General features: G+C 29.1%; 2 protein-coding genes across 3 annotated transcripts in view; one reads left to right on the forward strand and one right to left on the reverse strand.

Annotated features, from left to right (window-relative positions):
* Window positions 1-4,155, reverse strand: part of LOC123268149 (4-coumarate--CoA ligase 1-like) — a 36,852-nt gene extending 32,697 nt beyond the window's left edge. Inside the window, exon 1 of the mRNA XM_044733033.1 lies at window positions 4,045-4,155. The gene's annotated coding sequence lies outside the window, so the exon portion shown is untranslated. The remainder of the gene's footprint in view (window positions 1-4,044) is intronic.
* Window positions 1-13,490, forward strand: part of LOC123268150 (lachesin) — a 260,262-nt gene that overhangs the window by 54,928 nt on the left and 191,844 nt on the right. The window contains exon 1 of one of the 2 annotated variants that reach the window (XM_044733036.1): window positions 4,265-4,342. The exons of the other annotated variant lie outside the window; for it this stretch is intronic. The gene's annotated coding sequence lies outside the window, so the exon portion shown is untranslated. Of the gene's footprint in view, window positions 1-4,264; window positions 4,343-13,490 lie in introns of those variants that run through there. 2 annotated transcript variants of the gene reach the window in all.

Raw genomic sequence — 13,490 nt, forward strand, 5'->3', positions numbered from 1 at the left:
TTATAAAAGTTGGAGATTTATATGTCGTCGATAAACCTACATGAAAATCATCATATATTTAGCTCAATACATTTTTTATCACAATATTGGGAATTTTTGTTTTTTTCGCAATTTTCATGGGTTTTTCGGGATTTACTTAGACTTTTAATGGCTGCTGGTCTGAGTACACTTCAGATAAGTATAAAGCAGATCGAAATACATGAAAATCATGCATAGTTAGAATCTAAAAAAATTTTTCAATCACCAAAACCCCCAATTTTCCCGTTTTTTTTCGGTTTTTTACAGTTTTCTCAAAATCCTAGGGTGTAGGGGCCAAACGGACCTCAAATTCGGGTTCAGCGGGTCAAATTACATGGGAATATATGTGGCGCGTCCCAAGTACAGACAACTTTTTTTTTTTTGTGTGCCGGTGTAATTAATCAATAACCCAAAAATTTTCAACGTTTTATTGAAATATCAAAAGAATTATAACATATTATTGACTAATATTAAAAATAATACGATTAATATTTAATATGATCATTCAAAAATGAGAAATATTTGTATTTAATTTTTTAATTACATTTTTTATGAATGACAAAGTAAATTTTCAATTATAAATCATAAAAACTCAGTTCAAAACGTTCAATAATTTTTGACTACACTAATTTTTAGCTATAAGACTTATTTAATTTGCAGTAATTAATACAAATGACAATGCTGATCACGAGTCTATAAACCTATTAGAAGTTAGAATGCTGTTAAAATTATACGGCCCCAGCTTGTTCAAGTTCTGGGTACCACTTTGAAAATTTGGAGGTATAGTTAGACGCTAAAATTTAATATAAAAATTATGATTCGTCTTTGCAAAAAATATGTATTATTTAGAAAAGACTATTTCATTGGGTGGTACAATTTTTTTTACTTAAAATGATGTACCGTTTTTTTAACTGATTGTTTAGTTTACGGGTTAGTACCTTATGACCCAAATTTTACTTTTTGTAATTGAGTATTTTAGTTTATTTTTTTATTAATTACTTAAAAATTAATAGAAACAATTATTGTTATCAGTGCGGCGATTATTATTTAATTATTGTATTTATTTAGTTAATAATTTTATATTATTGTTACCGAAGGTATAATTAAATTAAGAAATTAAGCGTGTGAGAAATTATTACGAAGCCGAGCGAATTAATTGTAAAAGAAATTAAAAGACTGGGAAAATTATTCTAAGTTCCGAACAAGATTTAGTATGGGAAAGCGATGAATGGATATAAAATCAAAGAAATGACGATTATTATTTTGTAAGAAATAATTTAGGTAAGCGAAAATTTTATAAGTCCCGAACACAATTTAGTATGGAAAAATCAACGAATGGATATATAATGAAGGAAATTGCGATTAAAATAATAAAGAATTGTGAATTTGACGAAACGAATGGATAGAGAATGAAGAAAATTGCGATTAAAATAATAAAGATTTGAGTTTCAAAAATAAAAACTTAGAATTTGGCGAGACGAATGGATAGAAAATGAAGGAAATTGCGATTAAAATAATAAATAATTATTTTTGAATGCTAGTTCGAGAACACCGGACAGGTGTCTAAAACGACTCTTCCTTTTCGTTACAAGAGAGTTAGGCAAAAAATGATAAACGCCAAAATTTGGCTCGATAAAGCAAGCAGTTCTTTCTCGGGAGAATTACTCGGGCGAATACTCTTCACCAAGTAATTCCAGAGGATGACACTCTACCTGGAGTCTGACCAAGGCCTAAGGCCCAAGGTAAGTATCATGAACCGACCGGATGAAAGTGCTTCTCCCCGTGCCGAAGCCTTCAGCAGAGGTACGGTAGGTGATCATAAGCCGTGTAGGTGGGGGCGAAGAGGACACTCTCCATTCGCTCTTGGGGTAGAGATTTAGGCCCAGGGGTGACGGCTAGTCTCGCGAGTATGTGTGAAAAGAGTGTTCTAATATATTGTTTATATTGTTTATTAACATGATCAGGCCAATAAAGAGGTTTTTCTTTTTTTCTTTGATTTATTTAAAATAAAGTGTTTTGTTTATTATTTTGTTATTGATAATGTAATCCCCGTTTATGACCCTGGACTCCGGCGAGCAAATTTCGAGCCGGGGACAAATAATTTTATTTTATTTTTATAATTTCTGAAAACGTGGACGTTACAACCTTTTACATGAAAAAATAGCATCTATCGGCTATTCTCGACATGTCAACTTTTAAGTTAACAAAAATATAATTGTTTGGATTTATAATTGAAAAAACTTACAGAAATCAATTACTGTATCATTGAATAATTATGACATGCGCACATTACTCATAATAAATATACGGATTTTGTATTACAACGATTCGAAAAGTCTGATCAAGTACTGGTCCCATTTTTATCAGTGTTAAAGTACTTTACCTTACATTTTTTTTAGAAAATTAAATTATCTATTGAAAAGTTTTTTATATCTCTAACCAATCGGTCGAAAATTAAATTTAAAATATTAAAAATTCCTTATAAGGTAAAAGCCCCAATTATTGACGCTATAAGAGACAAAGTTATGATTTGATTTTTTTTAAGCAATCAAATATAAATATCGTTGAATTTTGTTTGTGGTAATGTTTTAAGTAATGTTTTAACTAATCAATTTCTTTTTTTTAAATGATAATTAGTGATATTTACTAATTAATTTTAAATAATTAAATAGATAATCTGGATACACCAATTATTGACGGGTTAAAAAACTGATTGATCTAATTATTGACGTACCGTAACCCCAATTATTGACGCCCCTACTGCGCATGCGTCGAATCATTTGGTTATATTTTTATTTATCAAAACTTGATATAAAGTAATCAATATTATTGAAGTTAATTAATAATAATTTCTATGAATGATTAATTATTATTAAAAATATAACAATTTATTCAAAAACTTATTTAACACCAAAACACGTCGAGTTGTTTGACAGTTAAAAGCCTTGTATATAATCGCGTAACGTATTTTATACTTAAAAAAAAAGGCGTCATAGCGCTGTTGACTGGCTGTCAATATGGGATTCACCATAAAAATTGTGAACTAGTTATTGACTCCCATTATTTAAATATTATAAAGCATACAATTAATTTCGATTATTCAATTTTATAAATATTTCATGTACTGTTAATTAAAAAAAAAATAGGTCATATAATTACATGAAAAAATTAATTTAAACTCGGCAGTTAAAAAAAATGCTTTTCTAACCAAAGTTGTTAAGAAAATAGACGCTCGTAAGCTGATTTGATGAACTGGTGGTAACTTTATTTTTTTTTAATAATTAATATTTAATATTTTGAACTGAACGTGATTTTTTTTCAATTTTTTAATTAATTAGAATTTAATAAAAATTTATTTGATCGTTATTCTTATTACAGATAATTTAATATATTTAAAGATAATTTAGGGTGTCAATATTTAGACCCCCGTCAATAATTGGGGCTTTTACCTTATAGAACTAAAGAATTATTTCAATTAAAAACATTAAATATTTGTTAATTCAAATTAAGCAATGGGTTACACAGTAAAGAATTTTGCGTCAGTCCGTCAAGAAACTCAGTATTAAAAATTTTTGTGGTAAATATTTAACACTTTTATGTGTAAATTCAACATTTGTTCTGTTAAATTAACACAAAAAAGTGTTAAATATTTAACACAAAATTTTTCAATGTGTTTATTAATTTTTTTTCAATAATATAGATAAAATTCCACAATTTTGACTTTATTAAAAAATTACCAAATTCTTTTACAAAAATTTTGTTATTTTTAAAAAATAAATTGCATTGAAGCTAATATGTAAACCGAATTTACAATTGATAAATCAATCAGTTTTTATTGATTGATTATTCAAGTGCCGATGAACTATGATTGATTTATTCACAGCAAACGATTAAGTTATTATATATCTCTAGACAAAAAATTAATGGGCTGAGATACAAAATTTAACCTTGACCATAAGTTAAAACTATAACACGCAATACACCGAAAATAAATAATAATATTATTGAAAATTAAATCATACTTACATTTTACAACAAAAAACTTAACAAGCAATGTCGAATCAAAGATGATTATTGAGAGTAACAAAACTTAACCTTGGCTATAAATCAACTGGACAAGTAAGTCAACACCGATGAACTGATGTAGAGGGAGTATGAGCGGAGGATTTAAGTGTCGTTAGTCGCTAAAGTTGGTGTGCTAAGAGTAATATAATACGGAACATAATAAAATGATAAAAAGAAAAAAACGAGAGAATGAGCTGGGTCGAGTGATGCCAAGCATGTACATAATTTGATATCACGAGGCGGGAATTTTAAAACCGAGGTACAACAGTGTGTGTAAATATTAAATGTGTGGGCTTGAGTTAAAACTATGCAAAGGATGCATGAAAATTAAAGAAGCACTTTGGTCCCCTAAACTACTAAATTTGCTTGAGGTTGCTGCGCTAACAATGTTCAAGAAAATTAGGTTTGCCCTCCGGTGTTACTTTGTGAGCTTTATCGGGCGCTCGATGTATTCATTTGAGGATTTGTGAATCAAATTCCATTTCGCAGGGTTTAAGCTCAAGCGAATATTAGTTCTATTATTATCTAAAAATCAAAATCTGAACGTTTTGTAATGTTAAATTGTACCTGATAATCATATCGACGTTCTAATTAGCAAATTGTCTAACTCCATTTTAGAGAATCTTCTATTTGTACGAAAAAAACAATTAGTTCAAAATTTATTATCACTTTAAAAAACCATTTAATATCATGATTATCTAATAGAGATATAGTATTTATTGCTTGTATGTATTGCTTATTGATGGCCTTGAGGGAGCTTCGGCTCAAAGGACAAATAAATATATATCTAACTATCTAACTATCTAACTATCTAACTATTTAGGTTTGAATCATTCAAATAATTTATAATTGGATTATTGCTACATCAAAATTGACTTGAATTAAGTAAATAATTTTGTAATTAATTAGCAGAAATAATAATGTAATTTGTTATTATGATCCTATCTTGTCCACATTCCTGAGATAAAAAAATTTATTTATGATAACTATTGACGATAATATTAATTATAAGTAAATAATTTTGAAGAACTTAATTTTCTTGATTTGAGTAGAAAAATTCTTAAACTAAAAAATTTTTCTTGGTTCAAGTAAATTTTACTTGATTCAAGTTAACTTTTTTTTCTGTGTAAAATTTTTACTATTTCACAGTTCTAATTATTTTGAATGGAAAAAATAAAATACATTTTTTTCGGTGTAAAAATTTATTCGATGTTTGGTAACATTGTCTATATAAAAACAGTCAAAGCATTCCATTAGTTTAGTCCACTCATAATGAGTTACCAATGAAATCCTTTGATCAACCCACTTTTATAACAACTTAGCAGAAAGTTTATAAAATATAAAGTAATCAAAAAAACTGTTGCATCGTCGTCGTGGGACGTAAATAAATGTTAAGTAAATTTTACTTGTTTAAAGAATTTTTCGAAAATGAAACTACCCTGATAGAAGGATTTGTTTATATTTAATAAGCTTTATTAACTAATAATAAATGATTTTTTAACATCATAGGATTTAATAAATATTTATTAACAGTTAATAAGTAATTATTAAGTACAGTTTATTAACTGTTAATAAATATTTATTAATGGTTAATAAATATTTTTGAACTGTTAACAAACATTTATTTAAAATAAAAAGCAAAAATAGCAATTTTTTTTGACACTTTTTATGACCCTATAGCTGGAATTCATGATAACAATTAAATTTGCTAAATAAATTAACGTTTTTAATATTTAAAAATGTAAAAAATAATTATGAGCTGTGATAGAATTTGGTAAGTTACAATAAACTTTATTATAATGTAATATAATTATTGCAAATAATTTATAAAGATGATTGTTGTTTATAAGCAATCTTCATATCATATGACATTGCAAGCGAAACAAATTCATTCAACAAAATATTTATTAACTGTTAATAAATATTTGTTAACTATTAATAAATACTTATTAACTATGAATAAACGTACTTTCCTCCCAAATAAATATTTATTGAAGGTTAAAAGATATTTATTAAAAGTTAATAAATTAAATAATTGTCTTTAAATAAATTAAATTATTAACAGTTAATAAATCTTTCTATCAGTGTACTCAAAATTATTTTCTTGGTTCAAGAATTTTTCTCTTGATTCAATTTAATTTTTTTTTTTTTTTTGTGCATATAATTATAACTCATAACCTTCACCATAATATCCCTAATGATAAACGACTTATCAATAAACCAAAAGAAAGAGGACTCAAAAATTGGAGAACGAAATAGCTTATTAGCGTGATTCGAGTCCGGCTGTCATGGGCTGATGGCGCATCAATGAATCCTCGCCTAGGTAATTAACGCAAAGGCATCGAGTGCAAGTTACGATCTATTGGAACTACCACTGGGGGGATTCCAGATGCGAGAGGCGGAGGGTGGTAAATGTGTGTGCTGGATAAAGGGGAAGTATATCCGCCCTGACCATTGCCTAATCGATATCCGATCACTCGAGCAATACGTCAAGTACATCCCGCGTTGGTTGGTCATCCTCTATAACTTGCGACCGCGCGAGCCACGCCGTTGAGGTTCACAACGAGGAATATGAAGGGGATTCAAAGCTGCATTACCATATCCATATCTATACCAATCTACAATGCAATAATTCGGATGAGAGGAGGAGATGGAGGTCCAGATCCAGGATCCCGGTATGGCACTAGAGAATCGAAGGGCCGATCAAGTGGCCAAGGATCCAATTCTACCCCGTGCAGGGACTACCATAACCCAGAGCCGAATGTAAACGCACTCCATATCCTCTTCTCCCGGCTCTATCCTCATAATCAATGGACCAAATCTGAGGGGGTGTGATGTGCCCTTGGTACATAGACGGATTCCCCTCCACTGCTGGACGTCTATGCCATCTACTGCTGGCGATCCATGCCCAATAATTAAGTTTTCCATTAATCGTCGTGCCAGCTGCGCTCACATGCTAATGTACGTCACATTCCAGACAGCCATGTCACTATCTAAACACAGCGATGGTCTTTTTTTTGGTTAATGGGACTATTTTTGGAGAACTGCCAGGTGTCAAAAGTTCGAGGATGGTTTTTGATCTTCATACACTGAAAAAAGGATTTTTGTTGTAAAGTACAAAGAATTGAGTGAGTATTCTTACTGTAAAAATTCGGTTTTTTATTTTCAAGGAAACTGGTATAATAGACCATGTCAAGATAGTATATATCAGGACTACACTGGAAGGAAACATTTCATTTGAAAAACATGAGCAATTTTGTAATAAGAAATTAATTTGTTAAAAATTCAAAACTATTGCACGCCTCATAAGCGAAGCGGATAAGGTTGTGCTCTACACTCGCCTTACGAAAATCAAGCGATTTCTTGAACTAAAATTGTCTCTATTTATCTGCTATTGCACTTGTAGAACAATATCTATACTAATAAATGGAGAGTCGGTTTTTTTGTCCAGTTATACTGCGAAAACTACTGAACCGATCGGAATAATACTTATACCATAAGATGCAGCGTGTTTCGGAGAAGGTTTTAGTATATGATATGATGGTGATTACTTATCCGAAACCTAGATTTTTTTGACTTAGAAATAATGAATTTTTATTGTAACTAAATTTATTCTATTCGATTGTCATTTATTTAAAATAAATTTTTTAATTCTATTGGTTATGTTTATATACTAGGCAGATTTCTTCACTTATGAGACCTGCGATTTCTTTAACTGAAATTTTCAATGCTCATTACAAATTTTTTTTTTTTTTTTTCATATCGATTATTATTCATTTTTGTAAGAAAGGCACGGGAATGTTATTGTGATTGCACATTGAAAGTTACAATGAATATTAGCTAGAATAATTACATGGATAAAAGGTGCATGCCTATTCGATAGAATTAGGAATCTGTGCAAGTCAAAACAATACTCTAATTAAATTTCAAGTCTAGATCTAAAAATGAAATTCTATAAAACGCCCAGCGGAGTGGGCGGGTAACAACTAGTTTACATATAAATGTAATAGAAAAACACTAGTTTTAAAATTTATGACATTTTTAAGACATTTTGCTTCTTAAATAAATAATAAAAATGTTTAAAAAAATTATTCCGTGAACGTCCGGCTGTCAAATGTATGTATCAAAACCGGCGTGGTCACGATAACTGCCGAAAAACTTAACTGATCAAGTCCATTTATTTTTTATACGCTTCAGTATGATTTAAAAATGTCCTTTCGAAAATCACGGTCTAATTCAATATAGTTTATTTATAATTAGAAATAAACTAAAAATCCACTAACCGTTTGTATATCTATATCTATGTAAATAAGGTTTGTTTACAATACATGCGCAGTACCTTTTCTTTTATGGGTGGACAATGGAGTGAAAGATTTAAAAGTATTTTTTGTATTTTATTTTAATCAATTTTATTATGGAAAATGAGATTATGAGGCGTGCACTTTTGGATTTTCCAAATTTTTTTAGTTCTTAGCTGAAGAAATAAAAATTTTTCTCACAGTAACTGTCTTGTTGAAAAAAAAGTTTTCTAGATTTGGGAATTGATAATTTTGGATGGAAATTTAAAAGTTATCTATCTAAAATTGTTTATTTTTTTTTTCCAAATCAAATAATTGATCCAAATCCAATGAAAATGAATTAAGTGAAATTAAGTTTACTTTATTTTAATTTTGGTATTTTTGTGAAAGTAAAAATAAGTTTAGATAAAGTAAAAATGGGAAAATAAATTTACTAGGAAGAAAAATACTTTTTTTTTTTTTTAATACAAGAGAAAAATTTAAAGATTCAAAAATGGTGCAAGTACATGTTCTTCTGCAGAAGAACAGTTAGCTCAACAAAAATAAATTTTCTTGGATATGATACTCTTTATTTGAGAAATTTAAGAAATTTACTTAGAAATTAAAAAAATTATAATAAAATTAACGAGTCGTTAAAATAAAAAATTGTATCAAAAACTCTCTTGAAAACACTCACTAGATTTTATTTTACATAAAAGAATCCAATATTACCCTGCAAAAAAGATTTATATTAACTAAACTAAAGTACCCACAAACATTCGGATAAGTTAATGCTCTATCGGATAGTTCTGCATAGTTAATAACCCATTTTCGTCAAGTACTTATTTACGGTATAACTTCCCTACTTTACAGAAATTAAATTAATATTCCATCCATACACGAATAATAACAATATTTATTTAATTATCCGCAAATTGTATTATTAAATTCCTAGGAGATTAATCGAAAGTTGGGTAAATAAAACTTCAAAATTCCCCAAAGTTTAAATTTCAGAAACTATCAATGTCAAATAGATATTTTCAAAGTTATATTTACAGAGAAAAAATAATTTACTTGAATCAAGTAAATAAATTTGAAAAACTTCGTCTTCTCGATTTGCACAGAAAAATTTCTTAGTTTAAGAAATTTTTTTTGGTTTAAGTAAATTTTACTTGAATCAAGAATTTTTCGCCTTGATTTGAGAGAATGAAAGTTGATTCAAGATAATTTTTTTTTCAGTCTATATTATTTACTTAATAGCTGAAATGATCGGTGTTTAATTTTTATCAGACATTTTTTAAAAGTACTAGAATTCAAATTTGCGCGCGCAAGCGCGCGCCTCATATTTGTGGTCATGATATATGTAGTTTATGTATATTATATTCACTTTCAACCAATCAGAATGAGAATAAATATTTTCAACCAATCACATCACGAATAAATTGGTTTCACATACATTTCATCTCAATTTTATTATGGGATAAATTTTTATATCAATCGATTCAAAAGCTTCTTCAGAAAAAATTACTAAAAAATCACTGAATTGTCTAATAATAGCTCAACATTGAATAATTTATAAAGAAAAAACGTTTCATTTGTTCTTCATCGATTGAATTCTCTGAAAGACTAGAAGACAATTGAAATTTATCAATAACATTAATTCACTTCATAAAGTTGTCAGACTCTGAAAGGTCGTCCCTTTTATTACTGTTCAGTCAGTATGGATTTCGTTGGTTGTCACTTCAATAGATCTGGTTAGAACTTTTCTGCTTACATACGAGTGTGCATAAACGCAATATAAAAGGTCTTGAAGAGTTGAATAGAATATGAGAGTATTTGTATGAAGCTTGCGGTAATGTAACAAAATGAGACAGCCCGGCATTTAAAGTAAACTGGATTCATTTCGTTTTCTTTTTTGCGGTCCAGATAATATATAAATACGAGTAACAGCGATATAAGAATGGCAGGCTGTCGGCAATTTTCGTGGACAATTGTGGTCGTCCGGTGGTATGTGTCCGAGGATTTTTTCCAAATATATGTGGAATACTTTGCTTTTGTGAAGAGAGTTTACGGCTGACAACATGACGAGGACGAGGTTGAAAGGTAAATAGAATGTTAACGTCCCACGTCGACGTCATTTAAAACAGTTTTATGGACAATTTGATGCAACAGTTTTGTTGGTTATTTTATATTTTATAAACTTTCTACTAAGTTGTCATAAAAGTGAGTTGATCAAAGGATTTTATTAGTTATTCATTATTAGTGGACTGAACTAATGAAATGCTTTGACTGTTTTTATATAGAAAATGTTACCAAACATCGAATGAATTTTTACACCGAAAAAAATGTATTTTGTTTTTTCCATTCAAAATAATTAGAATTGTAAAAGAGTAAAAATTTTACACAGAAAAAAAAATTAACTTAAATCAAGTAAAATTTATTTAAGCCAAGAAAAATTTGTTAGTTTAAGAATTTTTCTACTCAAATCAAGAAAATTAAGTTCTTCAAAATTATTTACTTGATTCAAGTTAATTTTTTTTCTGTGTATATATTAGTGTACTATGGAATGCTTTATGAGAGCTATCAAGATGGTTGAGAATGTTGCTTTTATGCCAAAGAAATCAAAAGTTATGATTTAAAATCTCTGAGTTTTAATTAATTCCTTAGTTTAAGATTCAAAATAAAAGAATTTTGTAGGAAAAATTTGACTGGAGGCAAAAGTTATGCTCATATTATTGGAAAAATTGATGGAAAATATTAAGCTAATTGAAAAATTTGGGTTTGAATTAAAATAATCATAATTTACAAGTCAAAATATCGAAATTTTAAGCAATTATTGAAATTTAGCTTCAAAAAAGAAATTTTATTAAAAAAATTGAACTAAAAGCAAAAGTTATGCTCATATCATTGAAAAAATTGATGAAAACTCTAGAGGGTGTTGCTTTGATGCCAAAGAATGAAAAGTTAGCGGTAAAAATTTGGAAATTCAAAACAATTTGTTAATATTAACTTTAAAAGAGTTTAATAATCCAAATGTGCATTTAAACACGTGTCATACGTAAATTGATCAACATAAAGTTTTAATATTCTTATAATTACATCAAACGTCGGAAAAAAAAATAATTATCTATTGACGATTACAAGAATAAATTTAAAAAATAATTTTAATAATTAGTTTATTATTAATAATATTGAAATTTAGCTTCAAGATGAAGTTTTTCAAAATTATTTTCTTGATTCAAGTAAATTTTTTTTCTTTGTACGAAATTCAAGATTAGATTTCGAATTTTGCGTACTTTCGACTTGTATCTCCGGTCAAAAATTAATTTCTTGGTAAATATATGTAATATTTGAATAAAAAAAAGGGTTGTAAACAATCAACACAAAACTCAGAATATTTCGAGTAGTTTATTAGCTTAAAAACAACATTTTAACTCAAAATAAAAATCTTAAAATAATTTGGTGACCACGAGCGCTTCCATCAATCCAAACACGGTATAAAATAACAAAGCCTGTTGTATTTGTCCTTTAGCAGCGCCCCTGTTTGCCTCGTTTTATCATGCTTTTAACAAAAAACCCGGAAAAAAATAGCTATAACAGAAGAGACATTATGATGTTGATGTAACTGAAAAGAAGGTTGATGTGCGGAAGCAGACGCGGCGATGCTCCGATAGATATTTAAGTATATAAGTACACACCTAGCTATATCTATAGATTCATAAATCCACATAGATATACGTCCCATTGAGGACGAAGTGAAACGGGAGCAGTTGTGTTTACCGAACTAAGTGACACTAATTGAAAGTTCAATGCTGGCATATCGATTACCTAGAAACAGGAACCACTGCGTCCTGAGGATTCAATCTCCCGCTATTTTGTAGCGGTAATTAGACCCTGACGCATTACGGCCCATTACTGATCGAGGAAAACACTTTTCCATGGCGCCTACCTAATAATTTTATGTAATTTAACATCACAACACCGGGTTTTATGACAGAAATTAATTACAGTGTATCTGGGTTGGTATATTTGTCTAAAACGTCATTTAGAAGGAAACAATCTTCTAACCACAGAGCCTACTCTTTATTCTCGGCGTATCTTTGGGAAAGCCCAGACGTAAGTTGCTCGGCTTAAAAGGCTTAAGCAGGACAATACCGGAGACTCGCTAGTTGAATTCATAAGCGGCGAGCAGCCATTTTGTACTGAAATTATACGACCTATTGAGATTCTCGTGTCTACGATGTTACACATATAGTTTTCTCGAGAAAAGCTTATTTAGCAGCGAGACTGGGAATTCCCGAGACGCTACAGAACGGAAGAGACTATTATTTGCCCCGGGCAAATATAAATTGTTACTCGAGTATTTACGATAAGATTAAGGCTAATTGCTGCTTCGGTATTTACCTTTTTATGCATTTAATTCGCTCAGAGCTTTAACTCGGTTTTGGATTCTGTAAGGTCAAGATTTTCGTCTGGAAGTCATTAATGAGACTGGAGTCTGTAATTTACTTGCCATCAGCGTTTGTAACAGAAAAATTGAAGTAAATGAAATAAAAATTTGGTTATTAACATGGAAATTTCTCCCATTTAACATAGTAATTTTTTTAATCTTGCATGGTGTAAGTGACTAGATCAATGGAGCCCTATACGCTGAAATAAGAAGTATTTTAACATAATAATCTTAACAATATGTAATTACATTACTCCCAATAATAATGATGGAGATCTTGATCTCTTTAGTTACGACCAACCGCTCACTTCTAGCACTATTGCGTCAATTTTTCCAACTTTGCAAAATACGCATTAATATTTAAACTCTCAATAAAATTTTTAGTTCATGCAATTTAAGGTCCAGGTTAATAATAAAAGAAATTTAAATTTCAATGTAACTCATCGTACATAGCCTTAATTCATTTCTTCTTTTTAGTTATTAAGCGAATTTATTAATTTATAGTATTTAAGTATAAGAACCTTGCTTTGTATAGAATCATATTATACTCAAGTACTTTTACTCTGTCACAAACTACAATCTTGTAAAAATTGAGAAACCCTGTTATTGGTCCGTTGGGCTGTTAAGTTTAAATAAAGGCAATAAACAAATAAATAATAGTGAATTACTTATTCAGAAAA

Source organism: Cotesia glomerata, linkage group LG6, assembly GCF_020080835.1.
Source record: "Cotesia glomerata isolate CgM1 linkage group LG6, MPM_Cglom_v2.3, whole genome shotgun sequence".
Taxonomy (NCBI): domain Eukaryota; kingdom Metazoa; phylum Arthropoda; class Insecta; order Hymenoptera; family Braconidae; genus Cotesia; species Cotesia glomerata.